This window comes from Hylobates moloch, unplaced genomic scaffold (assembly GCF_009828535.3).
Source record: "Hylobates moloch isolate HMO894 unplaced genomic scaffold, HMol_V3 SCAFFOLD_15, whole genome shotgun sequence".
Classification (NCBI taxonomy): domain Eukaryota; kingdom Metazoa; phylum Chordata; class Mammalia; order Primates; family Hylobatidae; genus Hylobates; species Hylobates moloch.
Window position 1 is genome coordinate 71,101,822 of NW_026652290.1, and position 9,884 is coordinate 71,111,705.

Sequence of the window (9,884 nt, forward strand, 5' to 3'; positions counted from 1 at the left end):
AATATTTATTATTGCTTAACAAGGTGTAGAGATGAGACTGGGAATGTTTTGATTTATGTTTTCCTTCTGTGTGAGAAGAGTTTACTAACCACCTGACAGTATTCAAGTAACTATTTAGAAATGGCTTCTTTTTTGTCTTTATTTATTACTATGGTAGAAAAATTCTCAAGATAATCTGTTTTCAAACTAATCATTTTATTTCTCTCCCATTAATCTTAAAGTGGAAATGGGCAGAAAGAAAAAATAGATTTAAGTATTTCTATACCTGAAACTAATTTTACGATATGCTCTGCGATTCCTAGCATAACAACTGTGAACTCATATTTTTATGTAAAAATATTTTCATTATACAGTTAGTATTTGAAATCACTAGGTTTTTAAATGTTAGACACACAAGATGAGCATCAGTATACAATGCCTATCTTTTTAAATTGTTATATTCAAGAGTTATTGCAGATTGGAAGGTACTTTTTTCCTTTGCATAAAAGGCTTTTTTTTTTTTTTTGGTAGAAACAGAGTCTCACTCTGTCACGCAGGCTAAAGTGCAGTGGCATGATCTCAGCTCACTGCAACCTCCGCTTCCCGGGTTCAAGCGATTGTCTTGCCTCAGCCTCCAGAGTAGCTGGGATTACAGGTGCCCGCCACCACTCCTGGCTAATATTTGTATTTTTGGTAGAGACAGGGTTTCACCATGATAGCCAGGCTGATCTTGAATTCTTGGCCTCAAGTAATCCACCTGCCTTGGCCTCCCAAAGTGCTAGGATTACAGGCGTGAGAAACCACATCCAGCTAAAAGGCAATTAATTTATAGTTTCCTCCCTCAGCTGTCCCCAAATACAGGGGTCATGAGAGGTATGGAGAAGACAGAATAGATATTCAATTAGAACTCTGCTCAACCTTATCTTACAACTGTTACCTTTCAGTATTGATCAGTTATTTCTATTTTTGGGATTTAAATAGGCATAGATTTTATTTTGTTTTCTTTTTCTTCTAAATTTTTTTCTTGCCACACCCAGGGACAGCCTCGAATTATTTTGTTTTTAAGTTCACCTTTTAGACTGATTTGCCTACCTACTCCCTCCTGCTTTCCCTTTCTCCCTCCCTCCTTCCCTTTTTCCCTTTTTTTTTTTTAAGACAGAGTCTCATGCTTGTTGCCCAGGATGGAGTGCAGTGGCACAATCTCGGCTCACTGCAACCTCTGCCTCCCAGGTTCAAGCGATTCGCCTCCCGAGTAGCTGGGACTACAGGCACACACCACCATGCCCAGCTAATTTTTGTATTTTTAATAGAGACAAGGTTTCACCAAGTTAGCCAGGCTGTTCTCAAACTTCTGACCTCGTGATCCACCCACCTAGGCCTACCTAAGTGCTGGGATTACAGGCATGAGCCAGTGCACCGGCCTATTATCTCTTTTTAACAAAGAATTAAGAAATCTAATATTCTCTCCCAAGATCATACAAAGAATTTTGGCAAATTAGGAATTAGATTTTTGTCTTAATTCAAAACCTGGTATTTATCCCAGTATGCCAAACAGCTTTATAATGAATACAACATTAATCAAGCATCACATTTTCAAAGGCATATATCTATTTTTTTGGCTAGGCAAAAAACCTCGTCTCTATTAAAAATACAAAAATTGGCTAGGCATTTCAAATGTGATATAATAAAATATTAACACAAAAGTAATTTCTATTTATAAAATTTAAAATGACAGATTTTCTGTGTGACGTTTTAGTTTGAGATGATTTGACTGGCGTGAGGCCCATCATTGGGGGGTAAAAATTATAGCACAAAGAAAACTAAGCAGGTGCATATGAGGAATTGTCTCTTTATGGTCATCAGAAAATTATCTCCAAAAGAAAAGTTAAAAAAAGAAATTATTGTTATAAATTGCATGAAATATATAGTGGGCTCGATTCGTAGCCCCCGTCCATATCTATATCTCTATATGTATAGAGACATAACTTGTTTCTTCGTAAGTTATATATGTCTACTTCTACCTGTGTTATCATAATAAAGGTGTCATGATGATACAGGTGGAGGTAGAAATATATAACTTATCTCTTCATAAGGGCTAAAATGAGAACTAAAAGTAATGAGAATTCAGTTGAATATGATTATCAGGATATGTTAATTAGTTCTCTTGATGCTTACTGTGATGCAAAGTATGTGATGTATTTTAAACATTTTATAATAATTGTTCGTATGTTAACCATTAGGCAAGATTCGTATTTCTAATGCTTTTAATGTTCTTTTAAAATAATGTTTGGAAAATAAAAATACTGAAAATCCTAACATTTCTGAACACCAGTTTGCAATATAATGAATTTCCTGTCTGATCATTTTAAAACTATCAGAGCATGGCAATGATCATTTTTGCACAATGGATAACAATGTGTTGAACCACAGACAGACAGATCTTTCCCTTAAGAGATGAAATAACTTGTTTGACTATATATAATTTTTTTTTTTTTTTGTAAAGACAGGGTCTCCGTATGTTGCCCAGGTTGGTCTCCAACTCATGGGCTCAAGCGATCCTCCCACCTCAGCCTTCCAAAGTGCTGGGAATAGAAGCATTACATTTTGTATCATATATGCTCAGACTAACCAAGGATAGTTAATGCCAAAGACTATTTACAAAACTAAGTTTCTTACTCAGTGAAAAGAGGCTAAATGAACATTTAAACAACTGATTTAAATGAAATTTAGCTGGAAAAAGAAAAATTTGGAATTTTTAGTTTATCGATCAGGGTTTGGATTTAAGAAACAAAAAACATTAACATAAGCAGGAAAGGGTTTAATATAGGAAACTAGGTGTCTACAGAATGGTTAGATAGGGCTCTATGATGAGTCTCCAGGAAGGATTCCACCATAAACATGACCAGCCAGACCAGCCAGAAATGCTACTACTTCAGCTCCAACCAAGAAGAGAGGAAGTCAGGAAGCCTACCTTGGACTTTTGGCTTCAAGAACACACTGTTAAAGTTGTTGTCCAGCAATGAGGAAGTTGCTGCCACCACTATTTCCAGAAAAAAACTCTCTTGACACCTACAAAGCAAGTGGCTGAACAACAAGACACTGCTGTAGAAAAAATCTGGCACCATGCAATTAGATGGAGAAACTAAGTTTGCATCTAGAACCCCAGCTTCAGGGAAATCTGGAAAGTGTACTAACACAAAAGTATGCTCAAAGGAGATGCAGAGTTCTAATCTGTTCTGTCCACAGAGGTTCACCTTGGTAGTCAACATTTGTTTTTGTTTTTGTTTGAGATGGATTCTCACTCTGTTGCCCAGGCTGGAGTGTAGTGGTGCAATCTCAGCTCACTGCAACCTCCACCTCCTGGGTTCAAGCGATTCTCCTGCCTCAGCCTCCTGAGTAGCTGGGATTACAGGCATGCGCCAACACGCCCAGCTAATTTTTGTAGCAGAGACGGGGTTTCACCATGTTGGCCAGGCTGGTCTTGAACTCCTGACCTCAGGTGATCCACCTGCCTCAGCCTCCCAAAGTGCTGTGATTACAGGCGTGAGCCACTGCGCCCGGCCAGTAGTCAACATTTTTTATACATACCTCTAGCCATACTTCCAAACAACAGCAGTAGCCATACCACCATTCTCCCCTTGAAATAATGCAGCTTCTCTCATTTAAACAAAAATATATACTTTGCTAGGTGCTGCGGCTCACGTCTGTAATCTCAACACTTTAGGAGGCTGAAGTGGGAGGATTGCTTGAGCCCAGGAGTTTGAGACCCACCTGGGCAACATGACAAAACCCCGTTTCTACAGAAAAGTTACCTGGGCATGGTGGCAGGTACCTGTAGTCCCAGCTACTGGGGAGGCTGAGGTGGAGGATCGCCTGAGTGAGTCCAGGAGGCCTAGGCTGCAGTGAGTCAAGATCACGCCAGTGCAATCCAGCTTGCAGAGTGAGATCCTGTCACAAAACAAAACAAAATAAAAAATGCATACTCTCCTCTAGAGGGAAGATGCTAAGTCTGATCAATCTCTGGGTTTCTCAGTGATGTTCATTATTCTTCTAGTTCAGTCAAAAATCTCAACGTGATATTCTGTAAACTAAGGACTAAATTATAAAATTTACCACCAACAAATTTAATCATCAAGGGAAAACAGTAAAAAGAAGAAATTGGTTGAAAATGTTTCATAGACACACACACACACACCAGGATAAAGAAGAAATGGGGATTAGTACAGACTTTGCTTGCTTCCATTGGTCAAGAAGCTGTGATTGGTATTTTATAATGTCCTCCACTTCCCATGTCCTATCCCTTTGCTAGCATATCATGTAGTCTGAGAAAGTAAGTTTTATCAAATAGCAGAGGGAATGAAATACTAAGAAAACAAAATTTATAAAACATAATGTAGGATTACAGAAATAACTGGATAAATGGAAATGCTTAATATCATATATAAAAGACAAATCTTTGAATTAAAAAACAACATGAAGGCCAGGCGCAGTGGCTCGCACCTGTAATCCCAGCAGTTTGGGAGGCCGAGGTGAGCAGATCATTTGAGGTCAGGAGTTCAAGACCAGTCTGCCAATATGGTGAAACCCCATCTCTACCACAAATAAAAAAATTAGCTGGGCATGGTGGCAGGGCCTGTAATCCCAGCTACTCAGGAAGCTGAAGCAGAAGAATTGCTTGAACCTGGGAGGCGGAGGTTGCAGTGAGCTGAGATCACGCCACTGCCCTCCAGCCTTGGTGACAGAGCGAGACTTCGTCTCAAAAATAAATAAATAAAAACAACATGAAAATATATGCAACATTTGCTGCTTGGAATAGAGAAACACAAACTGAGAGTAAAAGTTAAGATACAGGCAAAAGTAGACAAGCCTTCGTGAACAAAAAATGATGGTGACAATATTAATATCAAAGTAGAATTGAAAGCAACACCACATTCTAAAAGATAACTAATATTGATAAGAGGAACAACCAAATAATAAAGCAATACGTTTCATTCATTCGGCAGGTATTTGTTGAATACTGTGTACCAGCTTGAGATACATTGGGGAACACAACAATGAAGTTTCTACCCCCGTAACACATTATACTGAAGATGACAAATATGTCATTTTCAAGCACGGGATCCCACAGTAATCCATGGGGAATATGTTCCAAGACCCCCAGTGGATACCTGAAACCCTGTGTAGCGCCAAACCTCATATATTCCATGTTTTTTCCTTTACGCACATACCTGTGATAAACCCTAATTTGTAAGGCACGGTAAGAGATGAACAATAATGAATAATATTGTAATAAAAGTTACGTGAATGTGGTGTCTTTCAAAATATACCACAGGAAACTGAAACCAAGGACAAGGGGGGACTGCAGTAGTGATACGTTGTATGAAGACGATAAAATAGTAAAAGCAAAGAAAGTATGGGGGGTGGTGGGGGTGTGATTTTGACACAGGGAGACTAGAGTTAGTCCTTCTTAGGAGATATTTGAGCAGCATCTTGAATGAAGTCTTAGGGATTGAGCCAGGAAAATAGTTGGGACAAAAGCTTTCCAGGCTCCAGGAGTAGCTACTAAAGGCCCAAAACAGGCATATGTTTGGCATGTTTAAGAAAATCGGAGGTGGGGGGCAGTGGCTCATACCTGTAATCCCAGGACTTTGGGAGGCCAAGGCAGGCCTCACTTGAGGTCAGGAGTTTAAGACCAACCTGGCCAACATGACGAAACCCCGTCTCTACTGAAAATACACAAATTAGCCAGGCGTCGAGGCGTACACTTGTAGTCCCAGCTCCTTGGGAGGCTGAGGCAGGAGAGTCGCTTGAACCCGGGAGGTAAAGATGGCAGTGAGCCAAGATCATGCCACTGCACTCCAGCCGGGGCGACAGTGAGACTCTGTCTCAAAAAAAAAAAAAAAAAAAAAAATTGGCCAAGAGAATGGCAGGAAATGAGGTAGCCAGGAACCAGATCATATAGGCTCTTTGTAGGACTTGACAAGTGTTTTAGATTTTTATTCCACATATAATGGAAAATCATTGCAAGATTGAGAGCAGAGGCTTAATAAAACCAGATTTGTCAAAAACAACAAAGTGCACAAAGCAAAATCTGTTAGAATACAAGAAGAAATGTACAGAAACATGAACAAAGTTGGAGATTTTAATACCCCACTAAGTCTAGGATGGACCAAGAAGACAAGAATAGTAAGAACATAGAACAGTTCACAAATATATAATTAGAAAATAGAATTAATATTGAGGTGTACATACATAATTTTATATACTCACAGCAAATAAGCTTTCTTTTACATGTTAGCAGAAATAAAGAAAACTGATTAATAGACCAAAAGAAAACACTCAATGAAATAGAAATGCTGAGTCCCAGTGTAATAAACTAACAATGCTACACACAATTTAAGCTCTATTTAGCTCCATTCAACTTTTGTTATTTTTGCCATTTTGAATTCTCATCTGTTTTTATTTTGAACCTGACAAGACATCACAATTATAATGTGGTCAATATTCTTTTTTTTTTTTTTTTTTTTGAGACAGAGTCTCACTCTGGAGCACAGTGGCATGATCTCTGCTCACTGCAACGTCCACCTCCACCTCCCCGAATTAAGCGATGCTCCCACCGCAGGCTCCTGAGTAGCTGGAACTACCAGCACAGGCCACCATGTCCAGCAAATTTTTGTTATTTTTGTTTTCGTTTTTGTAGAGGCAAGGTTTCACCATGTTGCCCAGGCTGGTCTCAAATTCCTGGGCTCAAGTGGTCCTCCCACCTCAGCCTCCCAAAGTGCTGGGATTATATGTGTGAGCCACCACACTTGGCCTATTCATTGATATTTACCATATATTATCACATTTCTTAAAATTTTATTTTTTTTTAGACAGGTCACTCTGTCGCCCAGGTTGGAGTGCAGTGGCACGATGATGGCTCAGTGCAGCCTCATCCTCCTGGGCTGAAGCGATTTTCCTGCCTCAGCCTCCCAAGTAGCTGGGACTATAGGCACGCCCCACCATGCCTTGGCTAATTTTTTTTTTTTTTTTTTTTTTTTTTGTAGAGATGGTGTCTCCCTGTGTTGCTCAGGTTCGTCTCAAACTCCTGGTCTCAAGCAATCCCATCTTGGCCTCACAAAGTGCAGAGATTACAGCCATGAGCCATTATGCTCGGCCCTTAAAATTTTTAAATAAATTTTTAATCAATTTTTTTGATTCAGCAGGTAAGTTATTACATACTCCTTAGTGGATTCTGACTTCTGACTTCCACGACCCCCATCTAGCTTATTTATCTCCCTCTCTTTCTTCCCTCCTCCCTTCCTTCCTTCCTTCCTTCCTTCCTTCCTTCCTTCCTTCCTTCCTTCCTCTCTTTCTTTCTTCTTTTCAAAGAGATAAGGTCTTGCTCTGTCACCAAACTGGGGTGCTGTGGCACAGTCTTGGCTCACTGCAGCCTCCACCTCCTGGGCTCAAGTGATCCTCCCTCCTGAGTAGCAGGGACGACAGGAGTATGCCACCATGCCTGGCTAATCTTTGTAGACACATAGTTTCTCTATGTTGCCCGGGCTGATCTCAAACTCCTAGGCTCAAGCAGTCCTCCCAACTCGGCCTCCCAAACTGCTGGGATTATAGGCATTAGCCAAAGTGCCTGGCTTATCATGTTTCTTCCTCACTATTCCTTCTTGCATCTCAGACCTTTCATTTGGTTCCGTTTCCTTCTGTCTTAATGTATGATTTAGAATTTCCTGTAATGTTTCTTTTCTGTTAGTGAATGATCTCTGTTTGTTTTCTGGAAACATTTTTATTTTGCCATCATTCTTTACTTTTTTTTTTTTTTGAGACAGGGTCTCACTGTGGCACCCTGGACTGCAGGGGTGCAATCACAGCTCACTGCAGCCTCAACCTCCCATTGCCTTCATTCTTACAAGAATTTTTTTCTGAGTAAAGACTTTGTATTTTATCTTTTAGTGTAGTAGTGTATTCCCTGCTTCTTGGTTAGTGCTTTGTAAAAAACAAAACAAAACAAAACAACAAAAAAAAGGTGCCTGTAATCCCAGCTACTTAGGAGGCAGAGGCAGGAGAATTGCTTGAACCCAGGAGGCAGAGGTTGCAGTGAGCCGAGATCGTGCCACTGCACCCCAGCCTGGGTGATAGAGTGAGACTTTGTCTCAAAAAAAAAAAAAAAATTAGCTGTTTGACTGCACGCTGCTTATTTGAATATATTCTCCCTACCCTATTCTATATCCCACCTCCTGGCTGCTTTTATTATATTTATGTCTTTGGTGTTCTGCAGTTTTAATAGATGTGTATTTTTAAATTTATCTTGGGATTTGTTGGACTTCTCAAATTTATGGCTTGGTGTCTTTCATCAACTGTGGACAATTCTCAGCCATTAATCTCTTCAAATATTGCTTCTGTCCCATTCTCTCTACCCTCTCCTTAACCTGCCTTTCATTTTTTTCATCTCTTGCTTTTTTTTTTTTTTTTTTTTCGTGGAGTCTCACTCTGTCACCCAGGCTGGAGTGCAGTGGTGCTATTTCAACTCACTGCAAGCTCCACCTCCCAGGTTCACGCCATTCTCCTGCCTCAGCCTCCTGAGTAGCTGTGTCTACAGGCGCCCGCCACCACGCCCAGCTAATTTTTTGTATTTTTAGTAGAGACGGGGATTCACTGTGTTAGCCAGGATGGTCTTGATCTCCTGATTTTGTGATCTGCCCACCTTGGCCTCCCAAAGTGCTGGGATTACAGGCGTGAGCCACCATGCCCAGTACATCTCTTGCTTTCTTTGTTGTAGTTTGAATAACTTCGTCCACCCTATCTTCTAGTTCATTAATTCTCTCTTCTTCTGAATCTATTCTGTTAAAATTGATTATCAAATTATCAACTTTAATTATAATTACTCTATTTTTCATTTTGAGAAATTTTCTAATGTTAAAAAAAAACCTGTTGGCCAGGTGCAGTGGCTCGCACCTGTAATCCCGACACTTTGGGAAGCCAAGGCTGACTAACATGGTGAAACCCCATCTTTACTAAAAATGCTAAATTAGCCAGGCATGGTGGCGCATGCCTGTAATCCCAGCTACTCGGGAGGCTGAGGCAGGAGAATCACTTGAACCCCAGAGGCGGAGGTTGCGGTGAGCCGAGATTGCGCCATTGCACTCCAGCCTGGATAACAAGAGCAAAGCTCCATCTCAAAAAAAAAAAAAAAGAAAAAGAGAAGAGAAAAAAATGCATCATTTATTTCTCAATTAGTGTAAGGATCGTTTTGTAAAATGACTGATAATCCTATTATAATATTTGATTTTCAAAAAATAGGTCTTTTGTCAATTATTTTTGCTGATACTCCTTCATTGTGCCTTGTTTCCTTCATTCTGTATTTACTTTTACTGTCAGTTGCTAATTTTCCTTGAAATTTTTTGGTGAAAATTTTCACCCCGGTTGATAGCACTGCCTTAGGTGAAGGGACATTCCTCCAGAAAGAACTTGCATTTGCTTCTTCTAGGTGCCTAAATGTATTACCAGTTCAGGACCACTTTAAGCTGAGCTTGAAGTTTTTTTGAACTACTTAGGTGATGTGGGTATATTGGTTACTATCTATAAGGCACTAAGTTTGCAATTATAACCTCTAAGAGATAATTTTTTCCGTTTCTCTGTTTATATCGAGGACAATTTTTCTTGAGGTTCCCCGGACATGTGGTAGAGTGGAGTGGGATGGATTTATTTCTTCTTTACCATTACCTTGAGGATGTAGCACTTTGGAGTCTTAGTTTTAAGGAAAGTGGGTTTCCTTTTAAGAAGCTTCAGTCATCTAAACTGAAGCACAATTTCTCTAAGGTTGGCAAACGCCTTCAGGACAAAAGTGTCTACCATCCTTCACTTACTTCTTAGAGTCCTCTCCTCCCCTCCCCTCCCCTCCCCTCTCCTCC

General features: G+C 40.0%; 1 protein-coding gene across 1 annotated transcript in view; it reads left to right on the forward strand.

The window, feature by feature from the left end:
• The window catches only part of PSME4 (proteasome activator subunit 4), a 134,637-nt gene extending 129,021 nt beyond the window's left edge, over window positions 1-5,616 (forward strand). The window contains exon 48 of the mRNA XM_058428429.1: window positions 4,983-5,616. The gene's annotated coding sequence lies outside the window, so the exon portion shown is untranslated. The remainder of the gene's footprint in view (window positions 1-4,982) is intronic.
• The last annotated feature ends 4,268 nt before the right edge of the window (window positions 5,617-9,884 follow it).